The sequence below is a fragment of the Ambystoma mexicanum genome, chromosome 13 (genome assembly GCF_040938575.1).
Source record: "Ambystoma mexicanum isolate Mex_15411 chromosome 13, UKY_AmexF1_1, whole genome shotgun sequence".
NCBI lineage: Eukaryota > Metazoa > Chordata > Amphibia > Caudata > Ambystomatidae > Ambystoma > Ambystoma mexicanum.
Genome location: NC_090938.1, coordinates 654,713,151 through 654,739,239, shown reverse-complemented (window position 1 = coordinate 654,739,239; position 26,089 = coordinate 654,713,151). Strand labels below are relative to the sequence as shown.

The window sequence follows — 26,089 nt, the reverse complement described above, 5'->3', positions numbered from 1 at the left end:
ACCTCAAGATGTCTGGCGTGAGCAACTTAAAACCAGGCAACCTATACAAATCCTCATAATCAGTCTGGATGAATGTATTCCAATACCAGATGTATGAAGGACCAGTAGGCAAGGATTACTTAATTCCAAAATCAGATGTATGAACAGGTTTTCTCAGACTGCTGAGATTTTGGAATTGATTATCTTCTGAATAACATTACGCTAGGTAGCTATATTAACAAGGATCTCAAGGCTATATTAGAAAGCTTGTTATGTTGCATATTTAATAAACATGTTGATGGTTTGCAAATTAACTATGTATATTTATATTTACTTGTCCCTCTACTTTTCTATATGTAAAACAATGGTTTAAATATAGAATGTTTGTAATAAACAATTATTGGGTTACCTCTAAACAGGTAATCTCCCTCAATTATTGTTTACGGGGGGTCAAAGTCTCGGAACGGGAGAACAAAGCTGAGAGCGTTATACAAAAATGAGACTATTGACTACCCCACTCATAGTCCAAACAGGCTGGGCTTGGTGGTATATGTTATCTACTTATTTTGTGATTAATGCCTTCCAGATTGGTACCACATTCACAATTTTCAAAAATTCATTTTTTTGCAACAGTTATCAACAAATGCTGCATGCTATTGAGACAAAACATGGAACCATATCGCTTACACACCCTCAAGAGTGAACACTAAAAATCATCAGTCATAAATGAGTCCATATCAATTTATTATTAAGACAAATTTAGAAAAGTTAAAAAAGAGAGAAAGCAGAACATACAGATATATGTCACAAATCAATGCTGCATGATCGACTTAATCTACATCCTAAAAACAGAGTCAACTATAGGGGTTAGTTGAATTAATGAAAACTGACTTTTATCAATGAAACAGTATTTAGATACAAGACTTCAAAAAGTTGGTAAGTCTTTTGTCAAGTGTCGACATGTTTCGGCCCTTCTGGAGAATGAGGCACTATCTCTAGTGTCTCTACAACCATAGTTTTTTCAACTGCCTTCTTCAGGATAGACAATTTCTTTAAATCAGATAGGAAACCTCTTTCATATACCCCGACAGGCTTAGCGCAATCTAAAAACAAACATACAAAAAATTGTAAGCGACAACGGTTGATTGTTCCAAAACAGTGCATATTATCTAAAACACATTGTACTTGTACCAATATTCGCACATGTTTTTCATAGAATTTACACAATATTTACATCCTTCAGATCAAATCAACAAAGGGAAATGGAAGACAACACAAATGATACTGGTGTCCCCATTAGGGAACAACAGTCAATATATATCAACAAGCCTTAACTTACATCCTGGATGGACGTGAGATCAAGAAATCCGGCTCCAAAATAGCTGTGACAGATTAAGAGTTCTGATTTTCTTGTCACCGGATGTTCGTGGATCACCCTTTATTTGTTCACCCGGCCCGACATCTAATGGGAACCTGTATTAGGTAAGGGACAAACCTCCTTATTTCAGTTTCTATTTTAATCAGCAGTGACTAACTCACTAAACAGCAACTTGATTGATTATAAAACAATGTATTCTCTGTTTTTGCATTTACCGAAAAATACCGAACCATAACATTATTACTATTATTGTCATGTTCACAACATTGGAAAAGGTAACAATAATCCATACCAACTACCCTCATTTATTGAGAATATGTTGATATGAACAGAACATGGTGCAAACTGATTTATGGACCTGAGGAATGCTGATCATTGTCTAATAGAGAGTTGAAACCTACCTTTTGAACATTGTTAGGGCTATGTCGACATGACCTCAAGATTTCTGGCGTGAGCAACTTGAAACCAGGCAACCTATATGAATCCTCATAATCAATCTGGATGAATGTATTCCAAGACCAGATGTATGAAGGACCAGTAGGCAAGGATTAATTAATTCCAAAATCAGATGTATGAACAGGTTTTCTCAGACTGCTGAGATTTTGGAATTGATTATCTTCTGAATAACATTACGCTAGGTAGCTATATTAACAAGGATCGCAAGATTATATTAGAAAGCTTGTTATGTTGCATATTTAATAAACATGTTGATGGTTTGCAAATTAACTATGTATATTTATATTTTCTTGTCCCTCTATTTTTCTATATGTAAAACAATGGTTTAAATATAGAATGTTTGTAATAAACAATTATTGGTCATTACCAAAGCTCTGTATAACTGAAAATATGATAACAGAAATCAATGTAACAGGTCCAGAGATCTGTCCCTGCCAGGTAGGGGTAGGGACCTGTCAAGACCTGGGGTGGGAGGCCTACCAGGGTTCATGCCAGATACGGTCCTACCCCAGAGGCGGGGTGTGGTAGTTGGAAGGGCCCCATTCCTTATCCCTTCCCCTTGTGCCAGGTTGTGTGACCCAAGTGTCATTGTCTATCCCCCCATGCCTGCACAGCATCATTATGCCCTGTGTATTTCTCTTAGTCTTGTAGGACCTACAGCATCAGTAGTCATAATGGGACAGCCAGCGAGTCCCCAAAGAGAGACTGAGCCAAGTGAATATAAGTCAGAGAAAACCACACGGCAGCCCGAAAAAGGCAAGTCGCTGTGCAACCCACTCCTATTGAAACAACACAGCTAGACCGGCCATGGATGGATCCAGCAAAATCCAGCCACAAGGAGACAGCGACCAAGCCAGCTGAAAACCAGCACAAGTCAGGATGTCGAGTGCCCGGCGGGACTCACATAAACAAAGAAATTATGCTCACCTCCAGGCGGCTGCGAAGCGGCCCCTCACCAAACCGGCATCCTTAAGCCTCCAGCAGATGCTGACATGAACTTGAAGGCTCACTGTTGTGGCCCAGCATTACTGAAGACCCGTGGTTTTGCGGATCGACAAGGGGCAGTGATTAAGATCCCTTTTGAATGTGTGCTTCATTGTAACACCACACCAGGGAAAAAGACAAGCAGTGGTTGACCTGGGGAGCCAGCAGAGGAAGAGTGACAATATAGAGGGCAGGGGAGGATAAAAGGGTGGATCGAAATGGGAAGGTGGGGGTTATTCAGTGGGGTCAAGGGAGGAGCAGGAGGACCAAGAGGCCAAGAGAGGAAGGATGGAGCAGAGAAGCATGGAGAAGAATTTCTGAAGGCGTGTTCACAGTGCGATATTGGTTGGTGGGAGAGAGTGGTACTAGTGTGTGAAAGGTGTGAGAGTGAAACTGATAAAGAAAGAGTAAGGAGTGAATGAGGACTGGGGAAATGAAGGGAGGGTGACTGTGATAGAAGGTTTAGGCGGAGTGAGTAGTAGTAGTGTGTAGTGTGTAGAGGCGTGCCACAGTAGTTGTAGTGTGGAGCAGGGAGTAGTTGGAGATGTGAGCAGTGATAGTGGGGAACAGGAAGTAGTAGTATGGTGAAGAGGGGAGAGTAGAGGAAGGGGACAGGAGACAGGGTGAGTAGAAGGGAATAGGAGTGGAGGATACAGGTAGTTACTAGAAAGAGAGAGGGAAACAGAGAGAGAGAGAGAGAGAGAGAAAGTGGCCGAAAGAGGAGGGAGGAAAGTAAAATGAAGAACGATTAAGGACAACATCGTCTCCCTTGCCGCTGCACTTGCGGACTTCTGCAAACACTTTTTTGCTACTGGGTTATTTACCCCTTCTCTCAAGCATTCTGTTGAGCGCCCCCTACTGAAAAAGCCATTCGCTGACCCCTCAAGTCCAGCTAACTATTGCCCCCTCTCTATCACTCCCTTTCTTGGGAAACTTCTGGAGAAGTTGGTCTTCCCCCAGCTGACACAGCACACTGAGCTCATTGGTTGCCTTCAGGACCAATAATCTGGATTCCGAGCATCCAGAGGCACAGAAACTGCTCTTCTGAACACTGTAAAGAATTTCTTGCATCTCTTGACTCTAACTCCCCGCTGTTCTCATTCTACTCGATCCATCCTCTGCATTCGATACAGTTAACCACTCCATCCTCATAAAGCGACTCTGTGACACCATTGGTATCTTGGACTAGGCACTGGACTGGCTAACCTCTTTCCTCACTGACCGCCCCTCCCAGGTTATCCTGGGCTCTTTCTCCTCTCCCACCTCTATCTCCACCTGTGGCGTCCCACAGGGCTCGAACCTCTCACTGTGGCTTTTCTACATCTTGCCCTGCAAGCTCACCTTATCTCCACTTTCTCCCCCCACTTCCAGTGTTATGCAGACGATACCCAACATTTCGTCAAACTTCCCTCTGACCCTCTCCTCACTTCCTCTACTATTCTTGACTGCCTATCTGCGATCCAGTCCCGGTGTTCCTCCAATGATCTCTGCCTCAATACCAGCAAGACTGAGATCCTTCCTATTGGAACTCCTCCTCCCTCTTTCCCTCCTTCACTCTGGCCACCTGCTATGGGCTCTCCCACTTCTTTTTCATCTGAAGCCAAAAACCTTGGAGACATACTCTCTTTCCTCCCTCACATCTTGGACCTTGCCAAGAAGGCCCACTTTCAACTCCACCTCCTTAGAGGTATCCTTCCTTGTCTCGCTTATCCACAGAAACTCAATGTATTTAGAGTTTTGGTACTCTCCAGGCTGGCCTGAGTGTCTTAAAGGTTCAAACCGTCAATCCACATCTTCTTGGGAGCTTAAGAGCAGGGACCACCTAGATTGTTCCCTGAGGGATGCCTTGCTAGAGAAGGCATCCTGCCTTTAGATAAAACAGATTTTAGATAGCAGGGGCTACCAATCTAGTGACCACCCATGGATTGAAGGACACCAGGGTTAGGGAGGGAATTCCCTTCCCTAAACGAGGTAGAGCGGTATGGTCCTTAGAGACCCCCTTGAGTACAGAAATAATAAAAACCCTTGAACTTTCTTCGAGAGTTGGTGTGTTCTGGAGGCCATCTGTGACATCATTAACAATCTTTGGTTGATGAATGTTCCCAAATTAAATAGAGATGTATTCTGTTTTGATTGCCGAAATAGTGCCGTTAAATGTTTTCTGCAAAAATGTTTGTATAATAGTGAGAAATGATTATATTCAACCAAGCCGTATTTGTATAAGTAATAAGGGTTCATTATGGTAGTGTAAGGAATGAGACATCAGGCATCAGTCCACCCACAGCTTCCTGCCAAGTTTTCAGCATTCTCGATTATCATTGCTAGCGTCAGTGCCAAGCGGCCAGGAAGATAGGATCATATCCACTGTAGGGCCAGGATCCTGTTACTTGCTGGACACTAGGAACAAATAGGAAGCACATTACCACCTGCCCTCTTACTCTTTAGTACCCTTGAGCCCCAAAGCAACCCACGCACATGTTTGGGTATCATCACACCAGCGGCCTTACCACATCCGGCCTTCCTGGTTCCCGGATTTCAGGGCGATATCAAGGTGCAACTTGGCAACAAAAAAACACAGCTGTGGTGAAACCCCCAGCCTAGTACAATATGGGTCAGGAAGAACTGGTTATATAGCCTGAGGGAATGATAGGAAGTGGAAGCAAGACAGCAGGGAGCACCACAGGTTCGATCCCCGGGTCCGCGCTTAGAAACCTCTGGGTATTAAGCGCGTTATAAATAACCTATCATATCATATCCTAGTAACATGTCACGGGTGCAATGGCGAAAGGAAACCTGGCCCAGCAGACAGTGTGGCCACAAGCAGGGAAGTGACAAAGAAGAACAGCTAACAAAAAGCATGTACGCAGGAACTCAGTGAGGACTGGAATAGGGATCTAGCCTGTAGTTGAGGGCCGAGGGGCTCCACCTGCGAGCAGAAACTACTCACACGCAACAAAGGAGCAAGGGAGTCAGAAAGCAGTGGCAGACCCCACATGGAGAGGGAAAAAACCTAAAAGACTTCTGTAACCCATCCCTGTCTGGATCCATAGAGAAAGCAAGGGAAGGGTAAGGTCTGACCTGAGTAAGTGCGCTAGGGGCAGACAACTACATAAAGCACACAAGGAAAGTCCCTAAACTCGACACAAAAACATCGAAATCCAGTTACAACATTAAATTAGGCTGGAATCTAAAAAAGTATGTGATTTTAATATAAGGAACACACAAATGGTCGACACATTTCACAACAGACCAGAAGCAACCATGAATGTGATAAAAAAAAGAGACAATATGAAAGAATCAAGACAACAAATGGATATACGTGATTTGCACAGATGTGTCAAAATCTTGCTGGCTGAACACATGAGACTGAACAAAGAATCTGAGAAGCAAATCAAGAAATGTATCCAGTCATTTTATCGCAAACATTACAGAGTGGTACATAACAGAGCGGACAATAACACTGAATAACACAGAAAACATTAAATCAATATATAAAGGGAAGTAGGGTGACGGGTTAAAATGGGTCTGGATGGGGTTGGGGTGGCGTTATAAGGGTGGAAAATCAGGGGGCTTAGGCCCCCCCACCAATTTAAAAGAAATCAGTGTTTTCCAGTGTTTTGCCTGCGATTAAATGTACCACTCTGTAATTGTGGTTGGTAAAATCACATATAACTATTAAATGGAAAAACAACAAGTGAAGTATGTGAGCATAACCTGAAAGAATGAAACTGTTGACCCATATATAGGAGTTTCATCTAAATGGGCCTGGGTGTTGTGTGGTGGGCCCCACATTCTTCAGGACAGAAGGTGTGCACCAGGACCCCCAACCGGCCAATAGAGCTGGGGTTTGTCCAATATCACTTTAAGATGAAGACGGAATAGCAGCACCCGTGAGATGGATGGGGATGCAGATCAATACTCAAATCAATAATGACAACTCAACAGTTTGGCAAAGGGAGTCCGTTTAATGACAAGTACAAAAAACGGGGAGTTTCATGAATATCAGCGGATGCGTGATCTTCCTTCTCGTTTCACAACTCCAACGAACTTCATAAGAAACACAACATTTATACTAAAAACTCGCCATCACTGACGTTTAACGCTTAAAAGTTGGCATGCAATTCTATTGGTTCTAGGAAGGTAACTTTAATATAGATACTATATCTGTATATGGTAACGGAATAAGAGGATTGGGTAAACACTATCAGGTGGGGCATCTAAGCCCTTCCTTCAAAATGGCTACTGTAGACGTGACTAAAAGTACAACTTCCCATTGGTTCTACTAACTATAGGACCCTAGACTACTTGGTCCATTATGATTGGGTTGGCACCAACCCCACTCATACCTTTCCACTTTGCCTAGCAGCATGCAGAATCGTCGGCCAGGTGCAGGGCGCCCACCAGCTCCCCCGGCCTTCCTCCAATAATTGTTACAATCAATCATCACTTTAGTGGTTATGTGTCAATGATCTCACTGTGGTTGGCCCCGCGACTGCATCACTCTCTGGAAAAGTTCTGATATCTTTGCATGGCACTCCACCAGGCGTAGGTGTGAAAGTCTCACTTCATCTCGCTTGGCTGGCCACGTGAATCAGACACCGTGAAATCGCCTTCTTCTACATGTAATTTGTGTATTTGATTTACATTTTGCCCACCACCTGCCTTCGGTTTCTTATCTTGACCTTTCTTAATAGGATATTCTGTTCCTTGCTTCATTAATTGTTGCTACTGTTTGTCTGTTTTAGCTGATCCACCTTGGCTTTCTTGGCACGATTTGTCTCTGCTGAGTTTCGTTTCTGTCTTTTATTCTTGATTTGTTAAATATGAAGCTCTCCTCGTGTGGCCTCCAGTAACCTTTGGTTGATTCTGCTGTTTGCGCATAGTGGAAGTATACTTATATAATGTGCTTTTTTTGAGGTAGATATGTATAGGTGGCGCTTGCCGCAATCTATCTTACTACTAAGCATAGCAAGCCACACGATTTTCTTAGCTTTCTTGCGGTTCCAACAAATGTACATGTGTAAACTGGTTGTATATCTTCATCATGCTCATGGCAAACTTCTTACATTTGACATCGTCCTTTCACTTTAGGTTCACGATGTCCCTTGTCCGTGGTGTTTTCTCTCTTTACGTCATTCTCAGGTCGTCATATCTTCTCTATGTGAGTCAGTCCGGGTTCTTGTGACATCACCATTCGTCTTCCATTAAGACCTTTTTGGCTTCTTCAAGGACTGTACTCAGACGATCTTCATTTAGTTTCATTTGTTGATATGGTTTTTTCAATGGGTACCTTACTGTCCATGTTTTCCTTGGCGTCAGTACTTCAATAGGTGATGTTCTTCTGATAGGTACTGGACAAAGCCCTGTTGCTGCTCTCTGCTGGTTTATTTGCTCAGATACAGCATGAACGTTCCTGGTACTTCAAAATGGACGGTTGGAGTGTGGGCCGTACTTGGGACCGCCTCTACAAAGGAAATGTAAAAAATGAAATCTGGAGAGTCGTGAAAGGATACATGGTATCCAGTGATGTTACCGAAATGCCAATACTGAATGAAATGTTACCAAAAAAATATCAAAATTTAAATATATGGGGTGCCGGGGTAAAGAGTTAAAATGTGTGGGGAGTGGTTCAGGGCGGGGTTACAAGCATGGGGAAATGGGGGTTTGGCGAAAGAACTGCCCCAATTAAAAATCGATATATATTTTTTACCGGTAACATTTCATTCGTTGAAATGCATTTCGGTAACATCACATGAAACCCACTATGTATGCGTCCACAGTTTCACTGTTTCATATTTGTTTTTTCATTTAATTAGAGGTTTCTTGATTTGGTTCTCAGATTCCATGTTAGGTCTCAATGTCTTCAGCCAGAAATATTTTGACACATCTGTGCAACTCATGTGTATCCATTTGTTGTCTTGATTGTTTCTACTGCACATGTGTTTGTGCTATATATTGTCTCTGCTTTTTTAGTTCATGGTTGTTTCTAGTTTGTGGTGAAAGGTGTCTACCATTTGTGTGTTTCTTAGATTAAAATTACTTATTTTTTTTAGACTGCAGTCTACATGGTGTGATATTTGTATTAGCCCCCTGGGCCCCCGTGGCCAGGCCTTGCCCACCATACCTGAAAGGAGACACGAGACACAGGACTTCACTCATCGGGCTCCAGGCGAACACTGCCGAGCCTGGGCACGCCCACTTTATTTTATAGAATGCACGAGATGGCGAATCGGTGTAGTTCTAGCTGGTGGTACCCGGACCGCAGATCGAGTTTGTAGAACACCTTCGCCCCTTGTAGCTCCCCCACCACGTCATCCAGTGTAGGCGTGATATGTCTCTTGCGTTTGATGCCGAGATTTGGCAGCCTCATATCCACACAGATGCAGACAGATCCTGGTTGCTTCGGTTTGGCTGCTACCATGATGGGGGACACCCACGGGGTGGGGCCTTCTATTCTCTCAATTATTTTCAGGTCAGCCAATTTTTGTAGTTCCTTCTCCACCTGTTCTCTCAGATGGAAGGGCATGCGCCGATGTTTTACCACTGTCAGGTGCACTGTTTCATCAATGTGTAATTTAATGGGCTTGCCCTTGACCTTTCTGACTCCTCTGAATACTTCGTCGAACCTCTTCAAGATCTTGTTGATGTCCTCTGCGTACACTGTCAGTAATAAATGTACAATTCCCAGCGCTTCCGACGCAGCACAGGTTAAGAAAGAGTGTGTGCTAATGTCTGTCACAATGAATTTAGCTCGGATCACTTTGTCTGCCTGGGCCACCTGAGCTACAAACGCGCCCCTGAGAGGCAGTGGTTGGGTCCCTCCAAACGAAAATATTTTGGCACGTGCCTTCATTAACGCTGGAGGCCCTATGAGTGCCTCACCGTGGCGGGTCGCTAGCACACAAACAGATGCGCCTGTATCCACAAGTACCAGAGTCAATGTTCCACATACAGCCATTGTGCACATAGGTTGTTTTCTTTTCTTTTTGAAGGAGTCAATGCTCGAGATAAAGAAGACCTTTTCCTCCTCTTCCTCTTCTTCAGTTGTTTCCAGTCCCTGCATCTCCTGTTCAACCACGGCCACTTGTATTTGTCGCTGGGGCATATCATTGGTTGTTCTGCTTGGCCCTCTGGGAATGGCGCCTGGAGAGGCAGCCCGGCACATTCTCGCAAAATGCAGTGCTGCCCCACAGCACCCACACACTCTCCCCTTCGCCGGACAGTTACCTACATGTAGGAGATCGTAGCCACATTTGCGGCATGGCTGTGGCGCGTAGACTCTCCTCGGGGGCCACCTGGGTCTTGATGGGCCGACATTCGATGGTCACCCAATCGCACAGGCGTCTTCCCCTTTCAGAGACTTAACTGCGGCGTCCATTTTGGTGGCGCAGCTGTCTGCAAGTTCATAGGACCTCCCTATCTCAAGAATGTGAGCCAGCATCAGTCCTGGCTCACGGAGGACTTGTCTGTGTAGTTTTCCTGAACTGTACCACTGCAGCAGCTGGTTGCGGACCATGCCCTCTTCATTCTCCCAGTGGCACGTGCTCGCTAAGTGACGGGACCTTTCACAAAATTGATCGAAGGATTCATCTTCCCTCTGCTTTTCGCTGCACATGACGAATCTTTCGAAATCTTGATTCGCAAGCGGCATAAAATGTTCCTTGATGCAGTGTTTGGCAGCCTGGTACGAGTTATCGGTAAGAGCAAGGGATTTGAAAATGCGATGCACTTCGGACCGGCTGCGTAAATGAGTGTCGCCACTTTGGCTTCATCGTCCATCTCACCAGTTACTTTAAAGTACATGTCTATTTTTTCGACCCACAGTAGCCACTTCGGCCCCAGCTTCGAGGGGGGGGGCCCGATGTGTCGAACTGAAGCATCGGGGCCAATGTGCCTTGCAGACGGGGCATTCTTCTCCCTTGAGGGGCCCCTACAGCACCTTGGACAGCGTTATCGGCATTGTTCATGCTGACAGATTGCACAGGCACCTTTCACTCTCGTGAAGGCCGCAACCTGCATCTTCCGATGGACCACTCTGGCGTCACAACCGCACAGGCACCCCCACGAGGGCCGCAGTGTAAATCTCTCGGTGCACCTCTCAGGTAAGGTGGTCTTGTCCCAGGTTCCCACCTCAGGATGACAAATGGTGTCCTCATAGGAGAAGATCCTTTCTCTCTCGAAGTTTGAGGAGAAGAAACATCTTTCTTTTTGAAAAAAACATTTATTTTTAAAGGGAGGGCCCCATTGGCCCCCTTTATGGCCCCTATGGCCTTCTTAGGAAGTATTAGCCCTGGTGAGCTCCAGAAAATATCCTTATAGCGCACAAGCACTCCACAACTGGAGCCGCGACCATAGGATTCCCAAAATGGCGGTGGAAACTTCCCTGCGAGGGTTAATGCTCCTGGTAAGTGCCGGAAACCATCTGATGCAAAATAACTCCCTTCCCAGTAGCGTCCTTGTCACCAATCTGATATTTGTATTAGCCCCTGGGGTCCCTGTGGCCCACGTGGCCAGGCCTTGCCCACCGTACCTGAAAGGAGACACGGGGCGCAGGACTTCACTGCTCTGGCTCCCGGCACGCACGGCCGAGCCTGGACACGCCCGCTTTATTTTATAGAACACGCGTGACGGCGAACGTTGCCGTCGCACTCACGTGACACCATCACACATGGGTCAAAAGGGAAAACAGACCCACATTTGCCACAGGCAAAGGGAAAACGGACTCACATTTGCCACAGGCAAAGAACATTGACCCGGTGCTCCAAGGTGTACCTGAAGGGAGGAACGACACAGAGAGTTGTTCTTTGGGGGTGACAAGACTCTGTTTAGGGGTGAGACAGAAGCAAGAGCTGCATGAGGCTGGTGGAGAGCTGGCCCACACTGTGCTGAGATGGAACTCTGACTTTCCTGAGGATGGACACAGTTGGAGAATTGCACAAAAGGACCTGTTTTGGGTGCAGACTTCTAATCTAACCAATGGTCGAGAAGGGGGAGCTGCTGGAGACCCATCCAAGAAGACGGTAGAGTTCCTATGAGAGTTGTAATTATTTGATGTACATTTAGAAATCAGAACGCTTTGCTGTAACAGGACTCAAGGCCCTAAACAGGGAACTGGTAATTGGTGAGTTAAAGTACCCCAACAAAGAGACATGTCAAGTAAACGAAATTGCAACGTGGGAATCGTAGTGTGGTGCCTCAAAAGCGTACCGAGACATTTAAAGTATAGTGAATTGCATTGTGGAAAACGTAGTCTGCTGCCTCTCAAGAGACCACAAATCGACTAGTCTTTCCCCAGAAAAGTGACTACAGAGATAATACAAGTAAAACAGGTTTTATTGCAGGAAACGTAGTCTGCTGCCACACAATTGACTACCGAGAATGTGCAAATACAGCAAATTAGAGACAACAGCAACATTTCAAGCAAAGTTAATTGCATTGTGGGAATTGTAGTCTGCTCCCTCACAAGTGACCACATAGTCACTACAAGCAAAGTGAGGTGCATTGCGGGTTCCACCAGTTCCCTGATGGGCAAGTGACCAAAGACATTTGAAGTCAGGAGAGGCAAAGAGTGAATTACACACCACATAGTGTAGACTTTCGGTGACCCAGTGGTTCCTTTGATCTGCTTTTGAGAAACTTTCAGATAAAAAACCTACGAGCCAAAACTAACAGTGGTACATAGGTGTAGCCTATGAGGCAAAATAGATGGTAGCGGTAAAAAGTGGTGTACAAGGTAAAACGAATTGTGCTGTTAAAGCACAACCTATGACCCCAATATTAGTATTGTTACACGAGTGCCATTTCTTGGGGGGAAATGAACAGTGCTGCTAAAGCCCCCCTGAGAAAATAACTAAGCGCCCTAACTTACCCGGAGGACATTCTGCCTCCAGACCTCACTGTCTGTCAGACCAGGGGTATGTAATCCTTGGGCTGCCACTGTTTTGGACTACAACTCCCAACAGCCTTAGCCAGCATAGTCAAAGTGGGGAGGGCCGGGGGCTCATAAGGATTGTAGTCCAGAGCATCTGGGGACTCATTCTGCCAATTCCACGGATAGTTAGAGAAGGTGTGAAGACAGGCGTAGATAAGTTGCTCCTGTCTTGGCACATTCTGTACACATCTGTGGGATTCTCGGTTGTTTTGAAGCAGAGTAGGGTCACCAAAGCAACACATGGTTTAACACAAGCATGTATTTTCATGCTAGAGTTAAACCAACACCGCCTCTTACAATACATCCGGCAAAACCAGGTGGATTCAATTTTAAATGCCTCCTCCAATTTTACACATCTCCAAAGAGCAAAAAGCGATGGACGCGGACTCTCAAAGTGGCAAAACACCACAGAACAGGTTATCATGCCATGTTCTTTCTAGAGAGGGGCGCCTGCTACCTTTTTTGTATTTTGTACACAAGACATTTTTATAATATTTCATTATAGAGGAAATAGACGTGTAGTGAGCATCACTAAAGTTGTGTAAAGGTCTTCTGCGGTCAGGAAGAAACTGCGCTACAGCGAGTCGTGCGCCTTTGAATGCTGGGCTTAGCACGGATTCCGTCTCGATTCAGAGTGCCTCTATTTCTTGTCATCCATGCTATGTTCGCGCCTGGCGAAAAAACGTGTCTCTTAAATGATCTCACACGGTTTGAACAAGAGAGGCAGGTCTGTGCTTATGCTTTTGAATGGCTGTCCTAAAACATTCTCTAAGACAGTGGTCTTCAAACCTTTTAGACCTGCCCCCCTAAGCAAGATGGACAGTAAGTTCAAATGGCTATGAACTATCGCGCACCGTCACCGCACCCTACTCCCAGTATAGTCCCTGGGATCCCCGCCTGATCCAATCACAGTCTCTGGACTCCCTCATCCCACTCCGAGCCCAGTCCCTGTGCTCACCCCACCCCACCCCACCCCAGACCCTGCGCTCTCCAAACCCTGCTCCCACCACTATCCCATGTCTCTCGTCCATCCTGCTCCCACCACAGTCCCTGGGCTCCCCACCCTGCTACCAGCACAGTTCCAGGCCCAGTGGCAGCTTGTGAATTTTTTAAGTGTAGAGGCATAAATATTTCACTCATACATGCCATAGCGACCGAGCATAGCGATGCAGCCCAAACCAATCAAGAGGGGTTCAGGGGGGTTACCCCACACACATTTGTTTTAAATAATGAGTTAAAATGTTGCATTTTAGAGCATACTTAAAAACAAAATTGGGTAAAAAGCCAAACAGGTTGCAGTTGGCGCTGGGAGGTACAAAGGCAGGAATGATATTTTTTACTGGACATCTATCATAGATGTCCAGTAAAAAGATACCATCCCTGTCCCCTGGGCTTTACGGCGTCTCAGAAGGAGAGCTGATTTTGGCAGGTGGGTAGGGGGATTGTGCAACAAAGGCATTTTTAAAATGCCTTTGTTGTACAAGTCCCCCCCCCCCCACTCACCAAAATCAGCTCCACGGGCCAACACAGCATTCCCACAGCAAGCACTTTATAATTCACACAAGCACCCATCATCATACGTTCACTCATAACACAAGCATACATGCAACCATACACATTGAAAATACAAAATAAATGAACATAAACTTACCTTCTGCCCCGGTCCTGAAGTTTCCTCCCCAGCGTTATAGCTCCTGCATCATGAACAGGAATCGGGAAGCAAGAGCTTCCTGGTTCCTGCACATGCGTGTAGGAGTCTCCGTGTGGGTGCTGGAACTCCCCATTCCAGGCTATTCTGTCCGCATGTGCGAGGAGGCGCAGAAGCTCCACCTCGCACATACAGACATGCAGTTCCCCAGCAGCATTTCCAATGAGCTATGCAAGGTTTATGAAGCAAAATGCCCCTAGCCTTGCACGGCTCAGTGAGCATGTGCGGCAGGGGACCTGAACTGTCAACAGGAAACAGCGTTTCCCTTTGACAGATCAGCCAGCCCAGGAGCACTCCCTTAGCTGAAAAAACCAGTTGCGGGAGTGCTCAGTGTTTCACTGGGCTGGCTCCTCAGCTCCTCCGTAATGGGTGAGGGGGCCACTGGGTCGATGCCCCCTCGCCCATTATGGATGAGCCGCCAGGCTCAGACTGGTCTATACGGCAATAGGGAATTGCCGAACCAAAAATGCAAACTGCTAGTTTTTTTGGTCTAAATGGGACACTTTTTTGGCCAATGTGGGTAAGTTTGATGAGCTACTTCACTATGCAGCTAGTAGTTTTGACCATTGTTGCTGAATAAATATTCCTTAAGTATCACAATTTGCTTACATTTTAACAAAAAAAACACTCCCTTGGGTACTATTCAAACAGTCTGTCACTAAAGGAATGAATTGCCATTTGCAACTGTGGGCCACTGTTTCATTGGTGCCCGAGACAGCTTTATGCTCCAGTCCTACACTGTGAGCGGCCCCTACCATTTTCTCCATCTAAAAATAAATAAATAAAATGTTTAAAATAGGGGTGTACCGAACTTCGGCTTCGAGTAAGTCTTTGGCCGAATTCTGGCTGAAAAAAAGCTATTCAGCTCCGGCCGAATAGTTTCTTGCTATTCGGCTCTTGCCGAATACTTTGACATTCTCATTTGAATTCACTGCAACATGAACTGAAGAGAATTAGACCAGACACATTGCTATCACACAGCTGAAAATTATCTTGTATTGCAATCTGCTCTTTAGGGCATGTTTTGTTACAGATTCTTAGACAAAAAAGGTGCTCATCTTTTATACTTAGCCTGCAGCAATACCTGAACATCTTTTCTTTTGGCTAATGTTTATATGCAATGTGCATGTTTTTCAGTTGGAAAAAACAAACTGAAAGAAATGTGCATAGATACTTTCAGTTCCTGTCATGTCACTTCCAATTGTGTACGTCATAGTCCCGCCCTTTTCTTTTTATAAGGACTTCAGTCCTGAGTTTAATACTATCTGATATTTTATCAGGAGTTATAAGTTGCATATGTTTGTGTATTCGCAAGAAAGAGTGGCTAGGATAAGTGAAAAGTGGGCAGCATTTGTTGGGGTGGGGTGAATAGTTGTGAGATGGAGTTCAGGCATTTCAGATTTCCTCTTGACTTGTGTCCTGCATGCGCCGGCATGAACCATTTTATAAATTTCTATGTGAGCTGCAAAGAAGTTTCGAAACTCGAACACATCGACTTTGCAACTGGATAGAGAATGGAATGCATATGATTCACAAAGGCAGTCCTTTTGCATTTGTGAATCCTCCTACTTTAACTGGCACTGAATATGCAACGATCCAGTACATTTGGTCCTTTCATTTTGGTTAAATCTTCTTTATTTCTGGATTTTATACTTTAAATAAAGATGCTACATTAATTACAATGAAGAGAAATAAAAGTATAGAATGCATTTAAAATGGTGCTTTATTTGTTTTTTTAATAAGTGTGTTTTTTGAAGTTTGGAACATGATTTATTAAATAAAGCAACTATTCGGCTTCATATTCGGCTTCGGACGAATAGTTGACAAACTATTCGGCATTTGGCCGAATACTAAATATGCTATTCAGTACAGCCCTAGTTTAAAACAAAAAGATTTCAGGCTTGGGACTTGCGCCCTCTCACCCCCCCTCCCCCCGGGAATTAGCACGCACCCCCCCTTGGGGGGCGCACCACACAGTTTGAAGACCTCTGCTCAAAGAGCTAAACAAATTTTCTCCAAATGAGCGTCCACTATGTGGAGGTGTTAACTACAGCCACTAACTACCCCAGGGTTGCATCCCTCTTTACAAAGAACAGAGGACGCATGTGAACAATTATAAAACATCCCTGACTTAGGAACAGGAACACAACACGACAAAATAGATTCAGTCGCCCTGAAGAAGGCCTGTCCAGAACTGGATGGGGCATTAGGGCGAAACGTAAGTTGACGATAATGTATTGAATAAATATCTGCATGTTGAACAATCCGTTTCATTAGGAATATGTAATGGGTGGATAAAACAACATTTTGAAATGTGTTTCTTGTGATATGATTAATTTAAAGATGTGCAGTTTTGATTGCGCTTGTAAAAAGTTATTTTCTTGGTTCATGGTTTGTTTTTTCGAGGCAGTTTTTCTGTGTCCACATTTTTTACTGGCATTGTTGTTGCGTGTATATATGCGTGAGTGAGGTGTGCTTGTGTCTTGTGTTCATGTGTTGTGCCTCAAAAAGTGCTGAATAAGCACTTTACAAAACTTTAGTGGTGCTCACTCCATGTCTGTTTCTTCTGTGATGAAATATTATTTAAAAAAAGGTCTTATGAACAAAATAAAAAAATATCTAAATTGGCCAAAATTCACGTTGATGATTAATTATATCAGGAAACTGTTGTCGATGTCTTGGTTTGAACCCCGCTGTTCCAGGTGCACGGTTGAGTTGGGAGCCCCTCTTTGAGGAGCATATTATGAAGCCAGCACCTGTAAGATAGCTCAGCAGGCTGTGACACTCGAGTATGCCCAACAGGGCCCTGGTTCGAATCCCTTGTAAGAGGCTTAACAAAAAACAAAAGTGCCCCTCTGCTGCTTCCAGGAACAGTGCTCCGGGTGACAAAAAGTAAGGGAATGATCACGGATTTCCCCCAATAATGGATGAACGTTGTGCCCTTTAGTTGCCAACCACTTCGACCTCTGGCATTAAGTGGTATCACCTGCCATTGCACTGCATTCTGCAATATCACGTTTCCTTAAAGTCCATTCAGGAACATCACCCACCATCGTCACGTGCGCCGTATTGGAGAACCCTTTGGCCTACACAATCTGAACTCGGGGGTAACATCCGTCCAATCACATTATTGCATCTACACTGCCTTCTGTCCTATTACCAGCAAGGACACTGCTTGCCGCATTGTTCGCACTGCATTGTGGGGAGGCATAAATGCAGGTCAGAGAATCTCTGGCGGAGCCAGCCTTCACATAAGCAACAGTTTGTGCAGCTGCCAATCTCCAGTTTTGCTGACGGCGATCTAGCTAATGGCCTGCTCTTAATTTGTACTGATGGTGAGTCACTTGAGTGTAAACGATTACATGTTGCACAGAGTGCTCGGTGCCAGGCCTTCGCCATCACCTGATGCACGCCATACTTGTTGCCAGTCTGATGTTGCGCCTGGTACATACCGCCCTCATTACCAGGCTCTTCTGAGCGGATGCACACGCCACTCCAAGCCCGGGCTGGTGCACGCGACGCTTCACGCCAAGCCCTCCTCATCACCTGGTGCACACCGCACTCTGTGTCAGACAGTAAGCATGGTGGGCGCACTGCTTCGTGCCAGTGTATGCCTGGGTGCGTTCGGTGGCACGCCCTGCTGAACCTGAAGGTTACAGTTATCAGTGCCAGGCCCTGCTTGAGCCTGGTGCACACAGCACTCTATGCCAGGGTCCCCCTGAGGAAGGCCCTGTGGAGCTCCATGCACACAGTGCTCTGGGCCCGTTTATGCCTGGGTGAATTCAGTGGCACGTCCTGCTGCGCCTGCAGGATACAAAGATCAGTGCCATGCCCTGCTTGAGCCTGGTGCACAAAGCACTCTATGCCAGGGTCCCCCTGAGGAAGGCACTGTTGAGCTTCATGCACAGTGCTCTGTGCCCGTTTATGCCTGGCTGCGTTCAGTGGCACATCCTGCTGCACCAGCAGGATACAGAGGTCAGTGCCAGGCCCTGCTTCAGCCTAGTGCATACAGCACTCTATGCCAGGGTCCCCCTGAGGAAGGCCCCGTTGAGCTCCATGCACACAGTGCTCTGTGCCCGTTTATGCCTGGGTGAATTCATTGGCACGTCCTGCTGCACCCGCAGGATACAGAGGTCAGTGCCAGGCCCTGCTTCAGCCTAGTGCACACAGCTTTCTATGCCAGGGTCCCCCTGAGGAAGGCCCTGTTGAGCTAATGCACACAGTGCTCTGTGCCCGTCTATGCCTGGGTGCATTCAGTGGCACGTTCTGCTGCGCCTGCAGGATACAAAGATCAGTGTCAGGACCTGCTTGAGCCTGGTGCACACAGCACTCTATGCCAGGGTCCCCCTGAGGAAGGCCCTGTTGAGCTCCATGCACACAGTGCTCTGTGCCCGTTTATGCCTGTGTGGATTCAGTGGCACTGCAACCGCAGGATACAAAGATCAGTGCCAGGCCCTGCTTGAGCCTGGTGCACACAGCACTCTATGCCAGTGTCCCCCTGAGGAAGGCCCTGTTGAGCTTCATGCACACAGTGCTCTGTGCTCATGTATGCCTGGGTGCATTCAGTGGCACGCCCTGCGGCACCCGCAGGATACAGGGGTCAGTGCCATGCCCGGCTTGAGCCTTTTGCACACAGCACTCTATGCCAGGGCCCCCCTGAGGCAGGCCCTGTTCAGCTCCATCCACACAGTGCTCCATACCCGTTTACGCCTGGGCGGGTGCATTCAGTGGCATGTCCTACTGAGCTTGCGGGACACAGTGACCAATCCAGGCTGGGCCCTGCTTGAGCCTGTTCTACACACTGTCTTCCAGGCCCAGCCTGAGCGTGGTGTGCACACATCGCTATATGCCACGGTCCCTCTGGGTGCACGCATCACTATATGCCAGGGTCCCTGTGGGTGCACACATCGCTATATGCCCGGGTCCCTGTGGGTTCACACATCGCTATATGCCCGGGTCCCTGTGGGTGCACACATTGCTATATGCCAGTGTCCCTGTGGGTGCAAACATCCGCTATATGCCATGGTCCCTGTGGGTGCACACATCGCTATATACTCGAGTCCCTGTGGGCCAGGCTCTGACTGAGGCTGGAGTACACAGTACTGTCTTCCAGGCCCAGCCTGAGCGTGGCGTGCTCAAACATCGCTATATGCCCGGGTCCCTGTGGGTGCGCACATCGCTATATGCCGGGTCCCTGTGGGTGCGCACATCGCTATATGCCCAGGTCCCTCTGGGTGCACACATCGCTATATGCCAGGGCCCCTGTGGGCCAGGGTGTGCACAGTACTGTCTTCCAGGCCTAGCCTGAGCGTGGTGTGTACACATCGCTATATGCCCGGGTCCCTGTGGGTGCACACATCGCTATATGCCCGGGTCCCTGTGGGCCAGGCTCTGATAGAGCCTGGTGTACACAGTACTGTCTTCCAGGCCCAGCCTGAGCGTGGCGTGCGCATATATCGCTATATGCCCGGGTCCCTGTGGGTGCACACATCGCTATATGTCCGGGTCCCTGTGGGTGCACACATCGCTCTATGCCCGGGTCCCTGTGGGTGCACACATCGCTATATGCCTGGGTCCCTGTGGGCCAGGCTTTGACTGAGGCTTGTGTACACAGCACTGTCTTCCAGGCCCAACCTGAGAGTGGTGTGCGCACATTGCTATATGCCCAGGTCCCAGTGGGTACACACATCGCTATATGCCAGGGTCCCTGTGGGTGCACACTTCGCTATATGCCAGGGTCCCTGTGGGTGCACACATCGCTATATGCCAAGGTCCCTTTGGGTGCGCACATCGCTATATGCCCGGGTCCCTGTGGGTGCACATATCGCTATATGCCCGGGTCCCTGTGGGTGCACACATCACTGTATGCCCGGGTCCCTGTGGGCCAGGCTCTGACAGAGCCTGGTGTACACAGTACTGTCTTCCAGGCCCAGCCTGAGCGTGGCGTGCACACACATCTCTATAGGTCCGGGTCCCTGTGGGTGCACACATCGCTATATGCCAGGGTCCCTGTGGGTGCACACATCTGCTATATGCCATGGTCCCTGTGGGTGCACACATCGCTATATGCTCGGGTCCCTGTGGGCCAGGCTCTGACAGATCCTGGTGTACACAGTACTGTCTTCCAGGCCCAGCCTGAGCGTGGCGTGCACACACATCGCTATATGCCCGGGTCCCTGTGGGTGCACACATCGCTATATGCCCAGGTCCTTGTGGGTGCACACATCCGCTATATGCCATGGTCCCTGTGCGTGCACACATCGCTATATGCCCGGGTCCCTGTGGGCCAGGCTCTGACAGAGCCTAGTGTACACAGTACTGTCTTCCAGTCCCGGCCTGAGAGTGGCGTGCGCAAACATTGCTATATGCCTGGGTCCCTGTGGGTGCGCACATCGCTATATGCCCGGGTCCCTGTGGGTGCACACATCGCTATATGCCCAGGTCCCTGTGGGTGCACACATCGCTATATGCCTAGGTCCCTGTGGGTGCACACATCGCTATATGCCCGGGTCCCTGTGGGTGCACACATCGCTTTATGCCCGGGTCCCTCTGGGTGCACACATCGCTGTATGCCCGGGTCCCTGTGGGCCAGGCTCTGACAGAGCCTGGTGTACACAGTACTGTCTTCCAGGCCCAGCCTGAGCGTGGTGTGTACACATCACTATTTGCCCGGGTCCCTGTGGGTGCACACATCACTGTATGCCCGGGTCCCTGTGGGCCAGGCTCTGACAGAGCCTGGTGTACACAGTACTGTCTTCCAGGCCCAGCCTGAGCGTGGCGTGCACACACATCTCTATAGGCCCGGGTCCCTGTGGGTGCACACATCGCTATATGCCAGGGGCCCTGTGGGTGCACACATCTGCTATATGCCATGGTCCCTGTGGGTGCACACATCGCTATATGCTCGGGTCCCTGTGGGCCAGGCTCTGACAGATCCTGGTGTACACAGTACTGTCTTCCAGGCCCAGCCTGAGCGTGGCGTGCACACACATCGCTATATCCCCGGGTCCCTGTGGGTGCACACATCGCTATATGCCCAGGTCCTTGTGGGTGCACACATCCGCTATATGCCATGGTCCCTGTGCGTGCACACATCGCTATATGCCCGGGTCCCTGTGGGCCAGGCTCTGACAGAGCCTAGTGTACACAGTACTGTCTTCCAGTCCCAGCCTGAGAGTGTCGTGCGCAAACATTGCTATATGCCTGGGTCCCTGTGGGTGCGCACATCGCTATATGCCCGGGTCCCTGTGGGTGCACACATCGCTATATGCCCGGGTCCCTGTGGGTGCACACATCGCTATATGCCTGGGTCCCTGTGGGTGCACACATCGCTATATGCCCGGGTCCCTGTGGGTGCACACATCGCTTTATGCCCGGGTCCCTCTGGGTGCACACATCGCTATATGCCCGGGTCCCTGTGGGCCAGGCTCTGACAGAGCCTGATGTACACAGTACTGTCTTCCAGGCCCAGCCTGAGCGTGGTGTGTACACATCGCTATATGCACGGGTCCCTGTGGGTGCACACATCGCTATATGCCCGGGTCTCTCTGGGTGCACACATCGCTATATGCCTGGGTCCCTGTGGGTGCACACATCGCCATATGCCCGGGTCCCTCTGGGTGCACACATCGCTATATGCCCGGGTCCCTGTGGGTGCACACATCGCTTTATGCCCGGGTCCCTGTGGGTGCACACATCGCTATATGCCTGGGTCCCTGTGGGTGCACACATCGCCATATGCCCGGGTCCCTCTGGGTGCACACATCGCTATATGCCCGGGTCCCTGGGGCCAGGCTCTGACAGAGCCTGGTGTACACAGTATTGTCTTCCAGGCCCAGCCTGAGCGTGGCGTGCGCAGACATCACTATATGCCCGGGTCCCTGTGGGTGCGCACATCGATATATGCCCGGGTCCCTGTGGGTGCGCATATCGCTATATGTCCAGGTCTCTGTGGGTGCACACATCGATATATGCCAGGGTCCCTGTGGGTGCACACATCCGCTATATGCCATGGTCCCTGTGGGTGCACACATCGCTATATGCCCGGGTCCCTGTGGGCCAGGCTCTAATAGAGCCTGGTGTACACAGTACTGTCTTCCAGGCCCAGCCTGAGCGTGGCGTGCGCACATATCGCTATATGCCCGGGTCCCTGTGGGTGCTCACATCGCTATATGCCTGGGTCCCTGTGGGTGCACACATCGCTATATGCCGCGGTCCCTGTGGGCCAGGCTCTGATAGAGCCTGGTGTACACATTACTGTCTTCCAGGCCCAGCCTGAGCGTGGCGTGCGCATATATCGCTATATGCCCGGGTCCCTGTGGGTGCATACATCGCTATATGCCCGGGTCCCTGTGGGTGCACACATCGCTCTATGCCAAGGTTCCTGTGGGTGCACACATCGCTATATGCCTGGGTCCCTGTGGGCTAGGCTCTGACTGAGGCTTGTGTACACAGCACTGTCTTCCAGGCCCAGCCTGAGAGTTGTGTGCGCACATCGCTATATGCCCAGGTCCCAGTGGGTACACACATCGCTATATGGCAGGGTCCCTGTGGGTGCACACATCGCTATATGCCCGGATCCCTGTGGGTGCACACATCGCTATATGCCAGGGTCCCTTTGGGTGCGCACATCGCTATATGCCCGGGTGCCTGTGGGTGCACATATCGCTATATGCCTGGGTCCCTGTGGGTGCACACATCACTATCTGTCTGGATCCCTGTGGGCCAGGCTCTGACAGAGTCTGGTGTACACAGTACTGTCTTCCAGGCCCAGCCTGAGCTTGGTGTGTACACATCGCTATATGCCCGGGTCCCTGTGGGTGCACACATCGCTATATGCCTGGGTCCCTGTGGGGCAGGCTCTGACAGAGTCTGGTGTACACAGTACTGTCTTCCAGGCCCAGCCTGAGCGTGGCATACGCACACATCGCTATATGCCCGGGTCTCTGTGGGTGCGCACATTGCTATATGCCCGGGTCCCTGTGGGTGCACACATCGCTTTATGCCCGGGTCCCTGTGGGTGCACACATTGATATATGCAAGGGTCCCTTTGGGTGCACACATCCGCTATATACCATGGTCCCTGTGGGTGCACACATCGCTATATGCCCGGGTCCCTGTGGGCCAGGCTCTGACAGAGCCTGGTGTACACAGTACTGTCTTCCAGGCCCAGCGTGGCGTGCGCACATATCGTTATATGCCTGGGTCCCTGTGGGTGCACACATCGCTATATGCCCGGGTCACTGTGGGCCAGGCTCTAACAGAGCCTGGTGTACACAGTATTGTCTTCCAGGCCCAGCCTGAGCATTGCGTGCACACATATCGGTATATGCCCAGGTCCCTGTGGATGCACACATCGCTATATGCCCGGGTCCCTGTGGGTGCACACATCGCTATATGCCCGGGTCCCTGTGGATGCACACATCGCTATATGCCGCGGTCCCTGTGGGCCAGGCTCTGATAGAGCCTGGTGTACACAGTACTGTCTTCCAGGCACAGCCTGAGCGTGGTGTGCGCACATCGCTATATGCCCAGGTCCGTGTGGGTGCACACATCGCTAGATGCCAGGGTCCCTGTGGGTGCACACATCGCTATATGCCCGGGTCCCTGTGGGTGCACAAATCGCTATATGCCAGGGTCCCTGTGGGTGCGCACATCACTATATGCCCGGGTCCGTGTGGTTGCACATATCGCTATATGCCCGGGTCCCTGTGGTTGCACACATCGCTTAGTGCCCCAGCAGCCACACGGAGGAGAGGGCAGGAGCCCCTCCTCACCGACGCCATTCACCGACACGTGGTCCCACACGTGGCCCTTCCTGCCCCTCGTGCAGCGACAAAGTATCCCTGAGGCCCAACAGTGCGGAGAAGAGCGCTGCACTGGAAGAGGCTGCACCATCCTTGATGGTCTGCAGCTACCCTGAATTCGCAGCATTCCAATAGAAATCAAGCACGGAAAGCTGTGCCTGACCTGCCTTGCCTGGCCCCTTGATGCCGGGTGCAGCGCAGCACCAAAGCGAGGCTGCTGCCTCGCTGCTAGGTAACCAGCACTATTTGAAGCAGTAAACTTCCGCCGGCAGGCGGATACGCCGGCGGCCCAGCTAACGCCCTCATAAGGCCTCTGTTTACCCCTGGAGCTCCCTTAGTGCTTCAGCAGCCACATGGAGGAGAGGGCAGGGGCCCCTCCTCACCGACGCCGTTCGCCGACACGTGGTCCCACACGCGGTCCTGCCTGCCCCTCGTGCAGCGACAAAGTATCCTTGAGGCCCAACAGTGCGGAGAAGACCACTGCACTGGAAGAGGCTGCACCATACTGGATGGTCTGCAGCTACCCTGAATTGGCAGCATTCCAATAGAAATCAAGCATGGAAAGCTGTGCCTGACCTGCCTTGCCTGGCCCCTTGATGCCGGGCGCAGTGCGGCACCAAAGTGAGGCTGCTGCCTCGCTGCTCGGTAACCAGCACTATTTGAAGCAGTAAACTTCCGCCGGCAGGCGGATACGCCAGCCGCCCAGCTAAGGCCCTCATGAGGCCCCTGTTTACCCCTGGAGCCCCCTTCGTGCCCCAGCAGCCACAAGGAGGAGAGGGCAGGGGCCCCTCCTCACTGACGCCGTTCACCGACACGTGGTCCCACACGCGGCCCTGCCTGCCCCTCGTGCAGCGACAAAGTATCCTTGAGGCCCAACAGTGCGGAGAAGAGCACTGCACTGGAAGAGGCTGCACCATGCTGGATGGTCTGCAGCTACCCTGAATTCGCAGCATTCCAATAGAAATCAAGCATGGAAAGCTGTGCCTCACCTGCCTTGCCTGACCCCTTGAGGCCGGGCACAGCGCGGCACCAAAGCGAGGCTGCTGCCTCGCTGCTTGGTAACCAGCACTATTTGAAGCAGTAAAAATCCGCCGGCAGGCGAATACACCGGCGGCCCAGCTAAGGCCCTCATAAGGCCCCTGTTTACCCCTGGAGCCCCCTTAGGGCCCCAGCAGCCACACGGAGGAGAGGGCAGGGGCCCCTCCTTACCAACGCCGTTCACCGACACGTGGTCCCACACGTGGCCCTTCCTGCCCCTCGTGCAGCGACAAGGTATCCTTGAGGCCCAACAGTGTGGAGAAGAGCGCTGCACTGGAAGAGGCTGCACCATACTGGATGGTCTGCAGCTATCCTGAATTCGCAGCATTCCAATAGAAATCAAGCACGGAAAGCTGTGCCTGACCTGCCTTGCCTGACCCCTTGATGCCGGGCGCAGCGCGGCTCCAAAGCGAGGCTGCTGCCTCGCCGCTAGGTAACCAGCACTACTTGAAGCAGTAAACTTCCACCGGCAGGCGATACACCGGCGGCCCAGCTAAGGCCCTCATAAGGCCCCTGTTTACCCCTGTTTTCACCAATTGTGCCGTCCTTCCTCTACCTCCTCCTATCATCCAAATAGACCCACTATATGACTGCTGAACGATATGGGAGCTCTTTCTATCTGAGGAATAATGTCTTGACAGTCTCTGGTTCACATTCCAACCTGCCTGCCTACATCTACTCACTACATGTCCCATTGTATTGAGGTGGTCAGACCATTCTAAGATGGCCGACCACTAGAGCTCGATGCTCCCGCAACCAAGCGCTTGCCCGATTCAGAAAAGGCCCAGAGGCCAAGGCTGGTCCTCCTG

At 49.5% G+C, this 26,089-nt stretch overlaps 1 long non-coding RNA gene across 1 annotated transcript in view; it reads right to left on the bottom strand.

Annotated features, from left to right (window-relative positions):
* Positions 1–706: 706 nt before the first annotated feature.
* Positions 707–26,089, bottom strand: part of LOC138521655 (uncharacterized) — a 72,379-nt gene continuing 46,996 nt past the window's right edge. The window contains exons 2-3 of the long non-coding RNA XR_011283091.1: positions 1,319–1,452; positions 707–1,082 (exon numbers count right to left, since the gene is read on the bottom strand). This is a non-coding gene — a long non-coding RNA (uncharacterized lncRNA). The remainder of the gene's footprint in view (positions 1,083–1,318; positions 1,453–26,089) is intronic.